The 21,081-nt window shown below is 33.7% G+C and overlaps 1 long non-coding RNA gene across 1 annotated transcript in view; it reads left to right on the top strand.

The window, feature by feature from the left end:
* The first annotated feature begins 414 nt into the window (after window positions 1–414).
* The window catches only part of LOC133557032 (uncharacterized), a 105,633-nt gene continuing 84,966 nt past the window's right edge, over window positions 415–21,081 (top strand). The window contains exons 1-3 of the long non-coding RNA XR_009807653.1: window positions 415–491; window positions 16,900–17,001; window positions 20,553–20,678. This is a non-coding gene — a long non-coding RNA (uncharacterized LOC133557032). The remainder of the gene's footprint in view (window positions 492–16,899; window positions 17,002–20,552; window positions 20,679–21,081) is intronic.

Genomic DNA, 21,081 nt, shown 5'->3' with positions numbered 1-21,081 from the left:
TATTATAAGACTTAAGCTTTTCATTTTTTTTTGCGGCTCCAGACGGATGAGTTTTTTTTGTATTTTTGGTCCAATGTGGCTCGTTTGACTTTTTGGGTTGCCGATGCACATTGATTGACATATGAGAAAAGCATCACAGTAAATATGCCATGTGTTGTCACCATAATAAAACACACTTACAAACAATATCACAAACATTATTTCTGCTATTATAAGAACATTTGGGATCAGGTGCTCTTTTATTGTCCTTACAATTGTTAAAAAAAAGGAAAGTCTATAAGATTTAAAAGGTCTTTGTCGGTGGCTTTTCTGTGGCCAATCAAAAGTAAGCTTTAATGACACGTGACTCCAGGTGACACGTGACTCTCCAGTTGACCAATCAGACGGAACCTCACGGCGGGAAGCCAATCAGAACTACAACTAGTAAAGGCACATTGTTTGGATTTTTCACCGGGAAACAAGACAATACTGTCGGGATGCAACGATAAACGGTAAATAGTAATGACGGCGGCAAAACTCCCGACGGTTAATGTTATCATTCTAAATGAAAATGATGTAAATACCGATATTGATAACTGTATTTTGATAAACTCAAGGCTGACTGGCTGGTGCCAGCTCGATAGCTTAAATGCTAACACAAAAACAAGACTCTTCTTTCCCCTGTGTTAAAAAAAAACAACCCCAATATAAACTTAAATAGACAAATTAGTGTCAGAGCAACACATTTGTTCAGTTGTGGATATTAAACCAACAAGCTGTGCTCTCTTAGCACGGACTTTTGACGAGGAGGAAAAGACACTGGAAGTGCCGCATGGTGCGTTCAAGTGCCCCTGAACAGAGTAGGACAACACACGCCGCAAAATAAATCATCATTTTTAAGCGATTTTATTCACCACGCCCTTTTTATTTAAATAAATCTTAAAGTGCTACAGGAAAAAGTAATATTTTCAATACAACAGTAAACATTTATAGCTATTAAAGGCCTACTGAAATGAGATTTTCTTATTTAAATGGGGATAGCAGGTCCATTCTATGTGTCATACTTTATCATTTCGCGATATTGCCGTATTTTTGCTGAAAGGATTTAGTAGAGAACATCGACGATAAAGTTCGCAACTTTTGGTCGCTAATAAAAAAGCCTTGCCTGTACCGGAAGTAGCAGACGATGTGCGCGTGACGTCACGGGTTGTAGGGCTCCTCACATCCTCACAATGTTTATAATCATAGCCACCAGCAGCAAATGCAATTCGGACTGAGAAAGCGACGAGTTCCCCATTTATTTGAGCCAGGATGAAAGATTCGTGGTTAAGGAAAGTTATAGTGAAGCACTAAAAAAGAAAGAAAAAGGCGACGGCTCCAGGCGACAGCAGTGTGAGCGATTCAGATGTTATTAGACAAATTTATTAGGATAATTCTGGAAAATCCCTTATCTGCTTATTGTGTTAATAGTGTTTTAGTGAAATTATAGAGTCATACCTGAAAGTCGGAGGGCAGCGGAGAACCCCAGTGTCTCTGAGAGAAGCCAATGGAAGACAAGATCACAGCTGCCTTTTTGACAGCTACAGGAGGAGGTCGCATAATCCTCTCAAGTCTCCGGTAAGAGCCGACTTAATATCACAATTTTCCCATCCAAAAACTTGCTGGTTGACGTAGAGAAACATGTTCCCTTGACCGCTCTGTGTTAAAGCTTCACAACAAACAAAGAAACACCGTCTGTGTTTCGGTGCTAAAGGCAGCTGCAATACACCGCTTTCCACCAACAGCATTGTTCTTTATAGTCTCCATTATTAATTGAACGAATTGCAAAAGATTTAGCAAAATAGATGTCCAAAATACTGTGTAATATGTCTGGGCTAATATGTCCGCTACAACCCGAGACGTCACAAACACGCGTCATCATACGCGTCATCATTCTGCGTCATCATTCCGCGACGTTTTCAACAAGAAACTCCGCGGGAAATTTAAAATTTTAAAATTGTTTCAGTAGGCGCCTACTGAAACCCACTACTACTGACCACGCAGTCTGATAGTTTATATATCCATGATGAAATATTAACATTGCAACAGATGCAAATACGGCCTTTTTAGTTTACTAAATTGCAATTTTAAATTTCGCGTGAAGTATCCTTATGAAAATGTCGGTATGGTGACGCATGCGTGCGACGTCTCGGATTGTAGCGGACATTTTTTTCCTGCCTGATTCAAGCTATAAATAGTCTGCTTTAATCGCATAATTACACAGTATTCTGGACATCTGTGTTGCTGAATCTTTTGCAATTTGTTCATTTAATAATGGAGAAGTCAAAGAAGAAAGATGTAGGTGGGAAGCGGTGTATTACGGCCGCCTTTAGCAACACAAACACAGCCGGTGTTTCCTTGTTTACATTCCTGAAGGTGAAGCTTTGCTATGGAACAGAGCGGTCAAGCGAAAATGGTTCCCGACCACATTTCACCCGGCAGGTTTCGGTGAGAAAATTGTGGTAATAAGTCGTTTCTTATTGTAGACCTGAGCGGAGCTTGCGTCCTCTTGCAGCTGCAGACTCTCTCACCTCCTCCCATAGGAGAAACTGGCGGTCACCACACCCGTGGCCACACCCCTCCGACTTTCAGGTACCATATAATCTCACTAAAACACTAGTAACACAATAAGCAGATAAGGGATTTTCCAGAATTATCCTAGTAAATGTGTCTTATAACATCTGAATCGCTCCCACTGCCCTCGCCTTTTTTTTTTTCTAGTCCTTCAATCTCAACATCCTCATCCACAAATCTTTCATCCTCGCTTAAATTAATGGGGAAATCTTCGCTTTCTCGGTCCGAATCGCTCTCGCTGCTGGTGGCCATGATTGTAAACAATGTGAGGATGTGAGGAGCTCCACAACCCGTGACGTCACGCACACATCGTCTGCTACTTCCGGTACAGGCAAGGCTTTTTTATTAGCGACCAAGAGTTGCAAACTTTATCGTCGATGTTCTCTACTAAATCCTTTCAGAAAAAATATGGCAATATCGCGAAATGATCAAGTATGACACATAGAATGGACCTGCTATCCCCGTTTAAATAAGAAAATCTCATTTCAGTAGGCCTTTAATAACAGTGTGTCTACTTATTTCATCCATCCATCCATTTTGTACCGCTTATTCCTCTCGGGGGGCGCTGGAGCCTATCTCGGTTACAATCGGGCGTAAGGCAAGGTACACCCTGGACAAGACGCCAGCTCATCGCAGGGCCAACACAGATAGACAGACAACATTTCAGTTATGTTTAAAAAGCTTTTGGAGAACATTCCACAATACTGCAATTATTTTGATCACAGTGATAATTTTGCTATATTATATTGTTACTTCCCTACTGTATTGTTCACATATTTCAATATGTCTTCAACACCTGGAAGACAGAGAAGACTGATGAAGACATTTTACCAGACTAATCATCAGGACAGCTACACAACAGTAAGTACCGTATTTTCCTGACCATAGGGCGCACCGGATAACAAGGCGCACTGTCGACGAATGGTCTATTTTCGATCTTTTTTCAAACATAAAGCGCACTAGATTATAAAGCGCATTAAAGGGGCCATAGTATGATTTTTTTTTCTACATTTAAAACAATTTCTTGTGGTCTACATCAGGGTTCCCCAACCTTTATTCTACCAGGGACCGGTTTAATGTATGCATTATTTTCACCGACCGGCTTTCTACATGTGGCAGATAAAAAGAGCCCAAAAAATATTTTAAATTAGTCTTTGGCTACAGTCGGGAACATTATCATTTAATATTTCCATTAATGTGCATTGTCCCATGTACTTTTAACAAAGGAGTTTCGATATACATCTTTTAGCAAGCTTATTGGTGTGTTTAGTTGGAGAAAAAGCGGTAGTTTATAAATTAATCAATGTTTCTATGCGTCCCGGTATCAAATGCGTCACTGACCCGTACTAGGGTCTACATAACATGTAATGGTGGTTCTTTAGTCAAAATGTTATGTTTTACAGACCATCTTCAAGCCGCTTTCTGACAGTCGCTTCAAGATGGGCCGTTTTGTGGGCGGTCTTATTCACGTGGCTCATCTTTGACAGCGTCTTCTCCCCGCCATCTTTATTGTAGTGGTGTAGCGTGCAAGGATGGGAGTGGACGAAGTGTCAAAAGATGGAGCTAACTGTTTTAATGACATTCAGACTTTACTTACATCAATAATGAAGCGACATCCCCTCATCCGCCGGAAATGTGTCCTGTGAAAAAACGTCCGATAACTAAAGTTCCTTGGGTGTATAATGTAAACACACTACACCGGTATGTTTTAGCGCTTCCATGGCAAACATATTTAAGAACTTTACACTACTTTATATTAGAAATGGCAACAGTGAAGGATGAATGTCCCATAAAAAGAAGATAGAGAAAAAGAAGAAGCTTATCGACTATGGTGTCTGTACGGACTACAAAGGCGGACGCAAGCAATTTTTCAGAAGGTACTAGACGGTAACAAAAGTTTCTTTTGCATAATATTGTGAAACAAAATGCCAGATAATGTCTTAACTTATATACACACTATAATAATACTTGTATGTTGAAGCACAGTACAATCCATCAAGCGGTGCAGCTTCATAGCTTACCAAAGTCGTACTAAAACATTTTGATAGATTTTTGAGCGCCATGTGTATGGTTCTATATTTTCAATGGAACATATAAATTGTTGGTGTTTACTAGAGTCATATTACAGTCTACACTAGCTCTTGTGTGTGACTGCCATAATATTGCAGTCTACATGTATCTCTTATGTGTGACCCCCATCTACTGGTCACACTTATCATTACACCATGTACCAAATAAAATAGCTTGGGATCGGTAAGCGAAACAAGAATTATTCCTTACATTAGGCGCACCGGGTTATAAGGCGCACTGTCGTTTTGATGAAAAAAAAAAAAAAAAAGGATTTTAAATGCGCCTTATAGTCCGGAAAATAATGTAGGCCTAAACTAATATTTTCAAATGAGTCAGACGGTAAAAAAGGAGCAAGACTGCTTATTCAACCACTACCTTTGTAGTACTTGCCTGCCAATCTAGAATAAAACGAGTTTGTTTTTTCATGTGACCATTTTAGTCAAATATTATTCAACGTTTGGAAAAAAAAGAAGCTTAATTTCAGCTAAAACAATAACACACCATAAGGTTAGTGTGAAATATACTTATTGCAATATTTATAGAATGCAGGTGTTTTGAATTTAGTTGCAATAATAAGTATTAAATAAAAGTGCTTTCAAGGCAACTTCAACGATGCTTTGTCTGTTATATTTTATTTTTTAGTAAGCAAAATTTACTCTAATTTAGTCCACTAAAATGTTGAGGGATTTAATCGACTAAAATTTTTTACATGGCTTAAATTTGACTAAAACTGAAATACATTTTCGCCAAAAGACTATAAAACACTGTCAAAAGTAACACTGGTCAGTGGTCTGATAAAATAGAAACCTACTTGTTTAACAAGTGTCAGAATGTTCCCAAAATAAGACTATTTAATTACGTGACACGACACCAGCGCCTCCTGTTGACTAAAATAGCATTTTTTATTTTTTAATGATCTAATAACCCTAAGTGTCAATTAAGTATAAAACATTACCAACAACACTAAATAGCAGTGGAAAGTTGTACACACATAAAAATATTAACCCAACTGTTGGTTCAGAAAAGTACGATCCTGTTATTTGAGTCATTTTAACTCAACATTTTGGGTTAATTTTTTCAACCTAACTTTGGAGTTGAAATATTTTACCAAAAAGTTGATTAATGATAACTTAATGTTCGGTTATTCCCAACCAAACTATCAGGTTGAATTATTTAACCCAAAAGTTGATTTATGCTAACTCAATGTTGGGTGTTTCATAACCCAACTATTGGGTTTAATTTATTTAACACGAAAGCTAAGTTATGCTCACTACAATTTTGAGTTATTCCAAACCCAACTATTGGGTTGTGCAATTTAGTTTTCCTTGACCCAATAGTTGGTTAAAAGTTATACATTTTACCAATGTTTTTTCCAACTCCTTCCCAACTACTGATCGAAATTATTTTTATTCCATTAAAATATACTCAAAAGCAAGATATGAGTGACATGTTTTTTATAAAAATTGCCTTGTATGGTCATGGTAGTCAAATACAGCAGTGGTTCTCAACCTTTTTTCAGTGATGTACCCCCTGTGAACATTTTTTTAATTCAAGTACCCCCTAATCAGAGTAAAGCATTTTTGGTTGAAAAAAAGAGATAAAGTAAAATACAGCACAACGTCATCAGTTTCTGATTTATTAAATTGTATAAGAGTGCAAAATATTTCTCATTTGTAGTGGTCTTTCTTGAACTATTTGGAAAAAAAGATATAAAAATAAGTAAAAACTTGTTGAAAAATAAACAAGTGATTCAATTATAAATAAAAATTTCTACACAAAGAAGTAATCATCAACTTAAAGTGCCCTCTTTGGGGATTGTAATAGAGATCTATCTGGATTCATGAACTTTATTCTAAACATTTCTTCACAAAAAAAGAAATCTTTAACATCAATATTTATGTAACATGCCCACAAAAAATGTAGCCTTCAACACTGAATATTGCATTGTTGCATTTCTTTTCACAGTTTATGAACTTACATTCATATTTTGTTGAAGTATTATTCAATAAATATATTTATAAAGGATTTTTGATTTGTTGCTATTTTTAGAATATTTTTGAAAAATCTCACGTACCCCTTGGCATACCTTCAAGTACCCCCAGGGGTACACGTACCCCCATTTGAGAACCACTGCTAAACAGCATGCTCAATTATTATGTACATAAGATGTGTGATTGTAATTAATCTTAAATAGATTAATCCATAATAAAATTCCCTTAAATTACCTTTTTAATTAAAAAAAAACCTTTTACCCAAAAATGCATTACTCATTGAAAAACAACCCAATAATGGTTCATAGATTTGAAAACCCAGAAATCGAGTTAAAATAAAACCCTTACAACCCAAAAAATGGATTGCTCTTCATGAAAATAACTCCAAAATTTAACCCAACACTCGCAACTCATATATTGGGTTATCAAAATAACCCAGCATTTGTTAGTGTGCTTGAAACTTACTAGCGCTAACTTATGAGCAGGTAACATTCTCTTCTTCTACTTCTTCTTTACCATGAATTGATTACGTGGGCCCCGACGTAAACAAGTTGAAAAACTTATTCGGGTGTTACCATTTAGGGCTCAATTGTACGAAATATGTACTGTACTGTGCAATCTACTAATAAAAGTTTCAATCAATCAATCAACACTGCATTTCCACAAAGCTAAACAAGCTGAAATGACCACCATCGCCCCCAAGTGTAGGAGAGGCACACTGCAAATGGCCAACAGTCACATCAGAGATAAGAGCATGGAAGCTGCAACTTCACATGTAGCTGTGAACATACAGTTTGAGTTTATTTCGAACATGCAAGCATACAACATGATACATCACAATTTCCAGTTTCTCTTTTCAACGTGTTCGAAAAAGAGTAGGAAGAACCAGAGTTTATTTAATCCTACCTCTTTTCTTTTATATGAGTTGCTAAAACTTGTGTTCACTTCCTGTCCCCAATGTATTCACAATATACTCCATAAGAAATCACAATAAAAATAAAGAGATAATATTCGCTGAAGTATAAGTTACATTTCATATGGTGAGATGAGTAAGATTTTTATGAAAAAATGAATGGATGGATGAAATAAATTCAGAATGTTTATCATGGTTCTTCTTCTTTGAACTTTGCAAACACCTTAAGTTTGAAGAGTTTCTTGAACTGGATCAAATTAGTACAATGTTTGATTGCTTTGCTTAATCCATTCCATAGTTTAATTCCACGTACAGATATACTGAAGGTCTTAAGTGTTGTACGTGCAAACACATGTTTTGAATTACATTTTCTCTAAGATTCTAGAAGAAACTGAATTATTTGACAAATCGTACCAATTTAGAGCGTATAAACGTACTGACTGTAAAAATGATTACTTTCAAACTAGTAAAAAGAACATTTATATAATGTGCTGTCGTGTATCAGTATAAATGTTCACATTTCAACTAACAAGAATTCCACTTGTAACTAGAGAAAACATTTTGCAACAGATTGTAAATTGATTTTATGTTTTACACACACACGGTCATGTCAACTAATTGTAGGTCTTGAACCATTAAAAATAGCTACTAAAAAATCAGAAGTTACTCAACACTTGAGTAATTTTTTGTGCGTAATACTTACTCTTACTCAAGTAATTATTTTGATGACTACTTTTTAATTTTACTTGTGTCATATTATTCTGAAGTATAACGGTACTCTTACTTGAGTAAATTTTTTGGGTACTTTCACCACCTCTGTTTATAGCAAATGTCCTACAGGTCCACCATTGTGCAAATGGGACTTTTTATTAACGTTCTAACAGTAAAATGTGCCTTTTTCTGAGCAGGGAAAAAAAATTTCCTTCACTGTTTTGCTACATTTTTAACACAAGAGACGCTCAAAAACGCTCACTTCGGGAATCGCGGCTTTTCATCACGTCGTAAAGTAAAATTCTTCTTTATGTATGTTATACATACTGCACTGACCCGCATTATATATATAAATGACTCCTTACCACACAAGATAAAAAAAAAGGCTTTGCTCCACGTCTTAAAAGAAGAGTTTCTCCCACAATCTGTCACGTCAACTTCAGTTTTTCCTCAGCGCGTATGCTAACCTAGCATGACGTTTCTAAGTGTGCCGCTAAGTGTTAGCACTGTAGCAATAAAACTACAAATAAACAAAACAGTGTGTTACCGGTAAAAACACTTTAAAACTGTCGTTTTTGTGTGATGAGCACATTTGACACAAATTACTTCTTTCTTTTAACCATTAACTTCTTTTTTTACACTTGTAAATTTCCCAAAGTAAAAAAAAAAAAATAGTCCCCTTTGACATTCATTAATGTTTTATTTTAATATTAGACATCTGTTAACATCTTTTTTATGCTCTTATGACAGTTAAGATTAATAAAATGTGACTAAGAGCATTGCATGTACACTTGATAAAGGCTTTATGGTGGCCTCAGTTTGACCCTGGAACAGACTATTTCCATGATGTCCCTAATGGAGAAAAAGTGTTTGGTTCTATTAAGGAAAAAAGAGCAAGTCATTTGTCATTTGTAATGTCTCAATTTGTGAAGGCAATTTATTGATTTTAATTGTCTTCGGTGTTTATTTTAAGACCTGACGTTACACAGAGTAAATCATTTTTTTTCTAAAATCAAATGAAAAACGTATTTAAACAATTCTGCTAAATTTACAATGATATCAACTTTTATTGATATTTAAATATACATTAACAGTCACACATGCCTGTTTCCGCCACTGACAAAATACCCCAGGGTTAAGTCATACTTATAAGATAATAAATACAAGTTATGAGACAAGAAAGTCATAATTATAAGATTTAAAGTACAAATTACGAGATAAGAAAGTCAAAATTGTGAGATAATAGGTCATTCATATGAGATAAAACAAAGACTTGAAAATACCTCAATGGTAAATCATAATTATGAGATTAAAAAACGAAATTATGACATAAAAAGTCATAATTGTGGGATAAAAAAGAATAATAAAATTCACCAAATGCTAAGTCAAATAAAAAAATCATAATTATTATGTTAAGTTGTTACTATGAGATAAAAAGTCGTAATTATGAGATAAAAAGTCACAATTATGGGATTAAAAATCGTAAATTACAGATAAAAAGTCATAATTATGAGATAAAAAGTCATAATTATTAGATAGAGTCTGTTATGAGATTACAAATCACAATTGAGATACAAACTAAAATGCTAAAATAAAGTCTAAATCCTGAGAAAAAAGTTGTAATAATATTAAAAAGTCAACATTTAAAAAAATAAAGACATAAAGAGATACAACTCTGAATTGTGAGATAAAATTAAAAATTATGAAAGCAAAAACCATGAGATAAAAAACTTAAATATAAAATAAAATCGAAATTACGAGATTAAAAAGTTGTAATTATGAGATAACAAGTTGTAATTACAACATTGAAAAAAACTCATAATAAAGCGATAAACAGTCAAAATTATGAGATAAAAGTCATATTGTAAACGAAAAAGTCGACATTGTGAGAGAAAAGGTTATAATTATGAGATAAAAACATACTGAAACAATAAAAAGTCATCATTATGAGATAAGTCATTATAAAACAAAAAGTTGACATTATGAGAGAAAATTTTATAATTATGAGATAAAAACATACTGAAACAATAAAACATAATTATGAGATAAGAGTCATAGTTATGACAGAAATAGTCGACATTATAAGATAACATTTTATAATTATGAGATAAAAACATACTAAAACAATAAAAAAAATCATAATTATGAGATAAAAGTCATAATTATGAGAGAAAATTTTATAATCATGAGATAAAAACATACTGAATCAATAAAAAGTCATAATTATGACAGAACAAGTCGACATTATGAGGGAAAATGTCATAATTATGAGATGGAATTTATAAGATTTGGCTTCTTCCCTCGTCATTAGCTCATATTTATGAGTTTTTTAGAATCTCATAATTTCATTTTTCTTATCTCATAATTTTTATCTCATAATTGTGGTTTTCTTATCTCATAATTTTGACTTTTTTATCTCACAATTTCGACTTTTTACCTCGTAATTATGACTTACCTTTGGAGTATTTTTTAAAATGTTTTTTTTTTTTTTGTGGTGGAAATGACTTTTATAAATGACTCCTTTACTTCCACAGTAAAAGGAAAATACTTCTTCAGCGAAGCTTTGAATTATTTGCACAAAAACAGCAGCAACACTTGACTTGTGTTACTTTGAATTTAAGTGCGTGCGTGTGTGCGAGTGTGTGCGTGTGTGTGTGTGTGCGAGTGTGTGCGTGTGTGTGTGTGTGCGTGTGTTTGTAGAACACGCTGCAGGGATTGAAAAGAAAGGAAAGAAGCGTTTTAAAGTTGCGTGGAAACGTTATACATTTTCTAAACGTTTTACTTCCAAATAGAAAACAACTCTTTTGTCGCCCCACCTGCAAAAAACCCCCGAAATGATTTATTTGATTGTAACATTTTTAAAATGTATTACACATTGAAGGAGGAAGCTTCAAATTAAGATTGGAATGAATAGTGCTCATTTCTCCGCTTCTGTATCGAGAGCATGAACGCAACAGATGTGTTTGCAAGGCCTCTCTTAACTTTCCGAAATCTTTTATTTGTATATTTATCACCATTTATGAGTTTGATAGGCATACCATATTTGCCAGCCTATTTCTGCGTTTTTTGACAAATATACTTTGCAAATGTATAATTACAGTATAAACCACGGTGACTAAAAATTAAGGTTCCTAATATACTAAAAGATGAGTACATAATTATTTGTCAAAATGGTAAAATAAAACAAACTATTTATTGTAAACTTTCAAGTGAGCTATATCGTAATTATTCTGTGCTTCTGTTATTTTTAAAATGCACATTTTAAATTAAATATAAATGTCACTATTGTAGTCTCAAAATCATGGACAAAACATGTCTCAAAATTAAAATGACAGTTTTATATAGAAAGTGAAGAGTAGTTAAATATTCACATAGCGATGTAACTTGTCTAGTTTTTACGTCAGTTGTTGAAACCTTTGCTGAAATGACGTCATGTCACAAGTCCACAATGCACTTACGCAAGCGCGTGCACGCGGGTGACCACTTGACTCAAAGGCGCGCAGCCGACTAACGGTGACGTCACAAACATTATTAATTAATTCGTTTTTCCAGTAAAAATTTGTTTTTATTTCATGTTGGGTTTTTTTAATTATATAATTTATATTTCATATATTGCTTTTATTGTTCATTAAAAAGACAAATAATGTCATTAATTGCACACAAAACCATTCCACTTTTGCATTTTTGCAAACATGATAGACATAACTTGAGCACACTGTACAATATTTATATAGTACACCCCTGCTATTGTGTTTTTGTCATCATATTTATATATTGACACATTATAAAAAATATGTCCAAAAACAAGCATTATTTATTATGTGTAGTTTTAATACAGATCTTGGGGTGAAGGTGTCCCTAATGAAGTGGCCAATAGGAATTGTGTATCATAGACAACACTAAATAATTTAATCAATAAATAAGTAATTTTCCATCATATTACAAATGTCAATTATTCATGTTCAGCACTTGTCAAAAGTTTAAGGACTCCTTGTCATTGAATAACACAAAGTGTCCCCAGACTGTCACTGTACATAATAACTATGACACTTGTTGCATGTTTAAGAAGAGGGCCTGGCCTGTCAGTGAAGGCAACACATGGGGCTAAAGTTTCACTCCAACGCCATTGGGCCACAATAGTCTGTTCCAGGGTCAAAGTGTGGCCCTCATGAAAAGTTTATTAAGTGTACAGAAAATGTCTAAAGCTAAATTATTTTTTTACTGAAAGATAAACAGTTCATAAAAAGCAAACAGGAAATGTTTACGGTGACATTATTAATACTGACAGTAAGATCAAAAAGTGTATTTAGTGTACAGCAATTTTTTTTGTGTTATTAATTATATTTCAAGTAAGATAAAAAGTTTATTAAGCGTTCATGAAATGTTTAAAGTGACATTAATAATTACAGAAGAATTAAAAGTTTATTTTAAAAAAGTGTACAGGAAATGTTTAAAATATTATTATTTGTATAGTAAAATAACAAGTTTATGAAAAGTGTACATGAAATGTTTAAAGTGTTATTACTAACAGTAAGATAAAAGTTTCTTAAAAAGTGTACATGAAATGTTTACATTTTTTGTAGTATTTACAGTAAGATAACAAGTATATTAAAAAGTGTACATGTAATCTTTAAAGTATTATTAATAATAATATTTACAGTAAGATAAAAGTTTATAAAGTGTACAGAAATCTTCAAAGGGTTATTATTATGTACAATAAAATAAAAATGTTTATAAAAAAGTGTACATGAAATGTTTAAACTGTTACTAATATTTACAGTAAGATAAACGTTTACAAAAAAATCACATGTAATGTTTAAAGTTAATATTTACTGTAAGATAAAATGGTTATAAAAAGTGTACTTGAAATGTTTTAAGTTATTATTAATATTTACAGTAAGATAAAAAACTGTACAAAAAATGTTTAGTTATTATTAATAATATTTAGAGTAAGATAAAAAGTATATAAAAAGTGTACATGAAATGTTCAAAGTGTGATTATTAATAATATTTACAGTAAGATAAAAGTTTATAAAAAGTGTACAGAAATGTTTAGTGTTATTAATATTTACAATAAAATAAACTGTTTATAAAAAGTGTACATTAAATGTTTAAAGTGTTATTTATATTTACAGGAAGATACAACTTTATAAAAAAGTGTACATTAAATGTTTAGCTATGTTATCATTAATAATATTTACAGTAAGATAAAACCTTTATAAAAAGTGTACTTTAAAGGTTTAAACTTATTATTAATATTTACAGTAAGATAAAAAGTGTACACAAAATGTCTAAAGTTATTATTAATAATATTTACAGTAAGATAAAAAGTATATAAAAAGTGTACATGAATTTTTTTAAGTGATATTAATAATATTTACAGTAAGACAAAAGGTTATAAAAAGCGTACAGATTTTTTTAAGGTGTTATTCATATTTGCAATAAAAAAACTGTTTATAAAAAGTATACATGAAATGTTTAAAGTGTTATTATTTACAATAAAATAAACTGTTTATAAAAAGTGTACATGAAGTGTTTAAAGTGTTATTGATATTTACAGTAAGATACAAGTTTATAAAAAAGTGTACATTAAATGTTTAGTTATTATTATAACAGTAAGATAAAACCTTTATAAAAATTGTACGTGAAATGTTTAAAGTGTTATTAATATTTACAGTAAGATAAAAGTTTATAAAAAGTGTACAGAAATGTTTAAAGTGTTATTAATATTTAAAATAAAATAAACTGTTTATGAAAAGTATACATGAAGTGTTTAGTGTTATTAATATTTACAGTAAGATACAAGTTTATAAAAAGTGTACATTAAATGCTTCCTTATTATTAATTATTTTAACAGTAAGATAAAACTTTTATAAAAATTGTACATGAAATGTTTAAAGTGTTAGTAATATTTGCAGTAAGATAAAAAGTGTACAAGAAATGTTTAGTGTTGTTAATATTTACAGTAGGTTAAAACATGTACATGAAATGTTTAAAGTTATTATGAATAATATTTCCAGTCGGATAAAAAGTGTACACAAAATGTTTAAAGTGTTATTAATACTTACAGTAAAATAAAGTGTACATGAAATGAAGAGTTGTTATTTTGAATAATATTTACAGCAAGATGGAGGACATAGAAGAAGAAGATTTATGTTTGCTCCCACATATGGTTCTAGAATGTCCCTGCAGGTGACCTTTGACCCGCCATGATTTGAGCTGTCTCACTCCCTGCCCACTGCGACCTCCTGTCTCTGCGGGTCAAAGGTCAGCGGCGGGGAGCAGCAAATTAACCCAATGTGTCAAAGACGCCATGACACCATGTTCAACCATGTTTGCAGCTCTCCTCCTTTTTCTCTTCTTCTCCTCCACCTCCACCTCCCTCTTCTTCTTCTTTTCCTTTTCTCTTCTTCTCCCTCTTCTCCTCCACCCTCTTCTACTTCTCCTCCTTTTTCTCTTCTTCTCCCTCTTCTTCTTCTCCACCATATTCTTCTTCTCCTCCTTTGCTTCTTCTTCTCTTCTTTTTTTCGTCTTCTCCCTCTTCTCCTCCACCATCTTCTTCTCCTTCTCTTCTTTATCTCCTCCCTTTTCTCATCTTCTCCTTCTTCTTCTCTACCCTTTTCTTCTTCTTCTCCTACTTTGCTTCTTCTTCTCCCTCTTCTCCTCTACCCTCTTCTTCTTCTCCTACTTTGCTTCTTTTTCTCCCTCTTCTCCTCTACGCTCTTCTTCTTCTCCTTCTTTGCTTCTTCTTCTCCTTATTTTTGTTTTTCACCTTCCCCTTCTCCCTTTTGTATTCTCCCGCTTTTTCATCTCCAGTCTTTTTCTTTTTCACTTCCTCTTCTTGAATTTCTTTTTCTCCTCCTCCTTCTCATCCCTTCTTTATTTTCTTTCTCCTACTCCTACATCTTCTCTTTCTCCTTTTTCTCATTTTTCTGTTTTTCATTTTCTCCTCCTCCAATCTCCTCTTACATCTTATTTTTCTCCGCTTCTTTCTCCTCCCTCTCATCCTTTCATCCTTGCCTTTGCTTCTTTTATTCCCTCTGCTAGTCGTCTCCTTGTCTTTTTCCACCTCTTTCTCTTCCTCCTTCTTTTTCTTCTTCCTCTCCCACTTGTTCTTCCTATTCCTCTCCAGGCTTTTTATTCTTACATATATTTTCTTCTCCTCCTTCTCATCCCTTCTTTATGAAGTTTTCTTGTTGTTGTCCTTCTCCTATTCCCATCTTCTGTTTCTCTTTCTCTTTCTCCTACTTATTCTTCCTTGTTCTCTCTTCTTTTCCTCCAGTCTTTTTATTCTTCTCTTTCTCACTTTCTCCTCCTTCTTCTCCTCCTCTTTCATCGTCTTTATCTCTTCCTCCTCCCCCTTCTTTTTCTTCTTCTTCTCCTACTTGTTCTCCCTCCCTCTTTTTCTCCAGTCTTTTTCTCTTTCTCTTCTTGCATTTCTTTTTCTCCTCCTTCTCATACCTTCTTTATTGCCTTTTATTTCTGTTGTCCTTCTCCTATTCCTACATATTCTCTTTCTTCTTTTTCTCCTCTTTCTCTTTTTCCTTCTTCTTCCTTTCCAACTTGTTCTCCCTTTTCTTTTTATCCAATCTTTTTCTAATTGTCTCCTACTTATCCTCCTCTTCTTACATCTTCTTTTGTTCATCTTCATCATCCTAATTCTCATCCCTTCTTTCTTGATTTTTTCCCCCTATTTCTACATCTTCTCCTTTTCTTTTTCACCTCGTTGTCTTCCTCCTCCTTTTTCTTCCTTCTTCCTACTTGTTCTCCCTATTCTTATTCTCTGGGCTTTTTCTTCATCTCCTTTTCTTCTTACATCTATTTTTCTCCTCCTCTTCCTTCTCATCTTTTCTTTGTTGCCTTTTCTTCTTGTCCTATTCCTACATCGTATTTCTACTTTTTCTCCTCTGCCCCTCCTTCTCCTTCTTCCTCTCCAACTTGTTCTCCCTCTTCTCCACCTCATTTTCTCTTTCTACTTTTCCATATTTTGCTTCTTCTTCTCTCCTTTTATTTTAATTTTCCTGAGGGAACTCTATCTATCTATCTATCTATCTATCTATCTATCTATCTATCTATCTATCTATCTATCTATCTATCTATCTATCTATCTATCTATCTATCTATCTATCTATCTATCTCTCCTTCTCCATATATTTCTTCGTTCTCCTTTTTCTTCTCCTGCTCCTTAATGTTTTTCTTCTTTATTTCCTTTTCCATCTTCACCATTTTGTCTTCTCCTTTCTCTCCTACTTGTTCTCCCTGTTCTTTTTCTCCTCAGACTTTTTCTTCTTCACCTTTTCGTCTTCTTCTTCTGGTCGCCCTCCCAACACTTCCAAGGAAGATCTTCTTCCTCAACTGGTCTGCGGTTGAAGACGTTTCAGTTCAGCTGTCACAAATTATGTTTGCCTGCCCAGCTGTCAAAACAGGGCGGGGGGGTCTTTGAATGTGTGTGTGGACTAGGGGGTTTGTGTGTGTGTGTGTGTGTGTGTGTGTGTGTGAGGGAGAGAGGGGGGGTCTTTCATTCCAGCTCACATGCCATGAAAGGACACGGAGGAGTGGTGGTGGGGGGGTGCTGGTGTTTGGACACAAGCAATTATCTCTAATTATTGTTTTTCTTTTCAGTTTGGCTGTCCCGATGGAGGTCCAACATGCAATAATCCGCTCGGGTCCGAGTCCCGGCCCGAGTCCTGGGACTTTGTAGGGGGAGGCGGCTTTCATCTCAATGTGAGTCAGGAGTTGATTCAAACGTGGACTGATGGAGGAATTAACCCCCGGGACCCAGCTTTCAATGGGCTCAGTTAAGAGATTATATGTGTTGATGGCAGCAGCGCCACACTTACCTATTCTCTCCAGCGCTCACCGACAACCTTTCCGTATCTCGTCCACACGCCACTGCAGCAGGTGGCGCTATAGCTTCTAATTGTGCGGTCATTTTGGCCAATCACAGGCCGGAGGGCCTCAATTGCAAATTGTCCCAAATATTATTAATCAATCAATCAATCAACATTCATTTATATAGCCTTTAATCACAAGTTTCTCAGAGGGCTGCACAAGTCACAACGACATCCTCGGCTCAGATCCCACATCAGGGCAAGATAAAAATGACACTTGGATATATTAAAGAAAACGATTTTTATATTAAAAAATAATACATAAAACATATAAAAATCACTAAGAAAAATAATTTAAAAATCTTGATTACTGTATTTTTCGGACTATAAGTCGCAGTTTTTTTCATAGTTTGGCCGAGTGTACGACTTTTACTCAGGAGCGACTTATGTGTGAAATTATTAACACAATACCGGAAAATATCAAATAATATTATTTAGCTCATTCACGTAAGAGACTGGACATATAAGATTTCTTCGGATTTAGCAATTAGGAGTGACAGTTTTTTTGGTAAACGTATAACATGTTCTATATGTTATAGTTATTTGAATGACTCTTACCATAATATGTTACGTTAACATACCAGGCACCTTCTCAGTTGGTTACTTATGCTTCATATAACGTACACTTAGTCAGCCTGTTGTTCACTATTCTTTATTTATTTTAAATTGCCTTTCAAATGTCTATTCTTGGTGTTGGGTTTTATCAAATAAATTTCCCTCAAAAATGTGACCTATACTCCAGTGTGACTTATATATGTTTTTTTCCTTCTTTATTATGCATTTTCGGCAGGTGCGACTTATACTCCGAAAAATACGGTACCTAGCAGGCACAAGACATTGATATAACGTTGACTGACTTCTGAACAACGTTGCAAAATAGTTGTATTTGTAAATTGAGACAACGTTGGGGTCTAATGTTGGATCAATGTTGTTTGTTGGTAAAATGACCAAAATTTCAATGGTCAAATCAATCTCAGAACCCAACATTGATTAAACGTCGTCAAAAATCATTTTGTTTCAACGTTGTATTTGTGTTGTAGAATATTAGTTAGGAAATGACCAAAATTCAATGGTCAAGTCAACGTCAGAACCCAACATTGATTAAACGTCGTCAAAAATCATGTTGTTTCAACGTTGTATTTGTGTTGTAGAATATTGGTTGAAAAATGACCAAAATTCAATGGTTAAATCAACGTCAGCACTCAACATTGATTAAACGTCGTCAAAAGCATGTTTCAACATTGTATTTGTGTTGTAGAATTTTAGTTAGGAAATTACCAAAATTCAATGGTCAAATAGACGTCAGAACCCAACGTTGATTAAACGTCGTCAAAAATCGTGTTGTTTCTACGTTGTATTTTTGTTGTAGAATATCGGTTGGGAAATGACCAAATTTCAATGGTCAAATCAACATCAGAACCCAACATTGATTAAACGTCGTCAAGTTCTCAACGTTGTTTTAACGTCTTGTTCCTGCTGTGTAACATTAACAAAATAATTAATCCATCCATCCATCCATTTTCTACCGCTTATTCCCTTTCGGGGTCACGGGGGGCGCTGGCGCCTATCCCAGCTAATTAATGAAATAACAAAAAATAGTGTACTTTATTTTAATGTCATTGGAAATAATGAAAAAAGAAATAGGCTGTTGCAGAGTCAAACTGTAGTCATCATAAAAGTTTAATATTTGCACAGGCAGTGTTTTGAGTCCCATTTTTAACCCTCATAAAAGAGTAAAAAGAAGTTAACTAGTAAAATTAAAACAGCTCATTGAATATTAATTTTTACATTTGTCGTTGTCATACAAGTGTAAAAAGAAGCTTACAACTGTAAAAACAATTTTAAATAAGATCATTATAACAATGAATAATGACAATAAACAGTCCAAATATTCTTCTTTAACTTTGAGGACATTGAACACAACACTTGTCAACCTCCATATTGTTCAGTCAGATTGTCCGGAGGAAATAATGTAAATAATAAGAATAATCTGTACCAGGGTTAAAACGTTATAAAAGATTTATAAACGTGTCCAGGCAATGTTTGAAGTCACAATGGAACATTCCGAACTATTATACAAGTGTAAAAATAAGTAACTACAATTTTTTTTCAATTATTCAATAATTGTAATTGTCACACAAGCGTAAAAAGAAGTTAAACACTTATTAAAACATACAAAATTTAAGTCTGGTTTAGCTCTGACAACATTGAATACGGCATTGATCGACCTTCATTTTGTTTCTATTTAGACATTTTCCCCCGTATGAAAAAATATATATATACTGTAGTCGGTTCCAGGGTCAAACTGCGGCCATTGTAAGACAAAAACATCCACTGTCAGGATTTATTTTTACATATTAATACAAATTAATACATTTTCATAACATATTAATACTGTATTATAGGAATAATATAATATTGATAATAATTAATACTAATTACTACATTTTTATAACATATCGATGCTATATTGTAGGAATAATATAATACTAACTGCAATTAATACAAATTAATACATTTTCATAACATTAATACTATGTTATTGGAATAATATAATATTAATAATAATTCATCCAAATTTATACATAAAAACAATTGAACAGTCATTCTTTTAACAATGTTGAACTGTTGCGCAAGTGTAAAAAGAAGTTAACCCCTACGAAAGCTTCAGTTAGTGTAATTTAAATATTTTAAAATCCCCAACAGTTATGTATGTGTAAAAGAAGCAAATCACTTTTTATATTAAGACATACAAATTTAAATGAAAGGAAGAAGAGATTAACACTATTTTGTTTTACAACTTTCTTAACAGTCACGTAAGTGACAATAAAGTGAACCACTTTTTGTATTAAGACATAAAATCAATCGTCATTTGTTCCTAATTACTGTGCAAGTGTAAAAAGACGCTAACCACTCTTTATAGGATAAAATAGAATAGAAAGTACTTTATTGATCCCTGGGGGAAATTCAGCACCACAGTTTGCTCACAATAGACAATAATAATAATAAATAATATATAACATATATTATATATATATAATATATGAATGATATAAATATATTCTACATTTAAGTGCAGTCAAGAAGGAACAAATGCATTATACATTATTATATTATCATATCATTTTTGTATATAATTATATTAAGACAACAAAAATCAAGCCCAGAATCTTTCAAATGTTTCATTGTCATACAAGAGTAAAAAGAAGTTAACCACTAGAAAAGCTTTAAGTGTGAAGGCAGGGTTTTAACCACGCGTAAAGAAAAAGTAAGTCGCCAAACTTCAGAAAGTGCTGTTAGATAACTAATATCGACATTAATATGCCACGTTTAAAAACAGATGTATGATAACATTCCTGTGTCTTGTGGTCGCGTTGCATTCAGGTGCTGCCGTTGGCGTACGACAAGGGAAAGCCTTCCAAGCGTGACAAAAGCCAAACCTCAAAGAGCGCGTGGTCACATGACCGCTAGGAGTCTGTAAATGTCCCGTGCGCGACACGGACCACCAGGGTGAGTCTATGAGTGTTTCTGTTTCATGTACATGTACTGCACTGTGTGGCCCCTTTAAGTGTGGACTCTGTCAAAGTCATTCAAACCACTAATATCGGCTCTCGGCATTATTATCTTGTTTCCATGTGTTCTTATGGTGGACTCGGACTCTTTTTTTACTCCCGTGTGACTAAATGATGTTGCAGCAGCAAGTCACCAGATGACACACCCTTAGCAACGTTAACGTTTAATCGGGTGGATCCAAGTAATGGTAATTCCTCTGGACCAAGTAGTCCACATCTAAAAACATGTATGTTGATGATCAGTGGCCAGAGGTGATTTAATTAAAATGGTAGCAAAACAACACCTTGACGAGTTATTTTTTGCAAATATTAGCTCATTTGGACTTTAATGCCTGTAACAT

This window comes from Nerophis ophidion, linkage group LG08, assembly GCF_033978795.1.
Source record: "Nerophis ophidion isolate RoL-2023_Sa linkage group LG08, RoL_Noph_v1.0, whole genome shotgun sequence".
NCBI classification, from domain to species: Eukaryota; Metazoa; Chordata; class Actinopteri; order Syngnathiformes; family Syngnathidae; genus Nerophis; species Nerophis ophidion.
The sequence above is the reverse complement of the archived record's forward strand: the minus strand, read 5'-3'. Positions and strand labels throughout refer to the sequence as shown.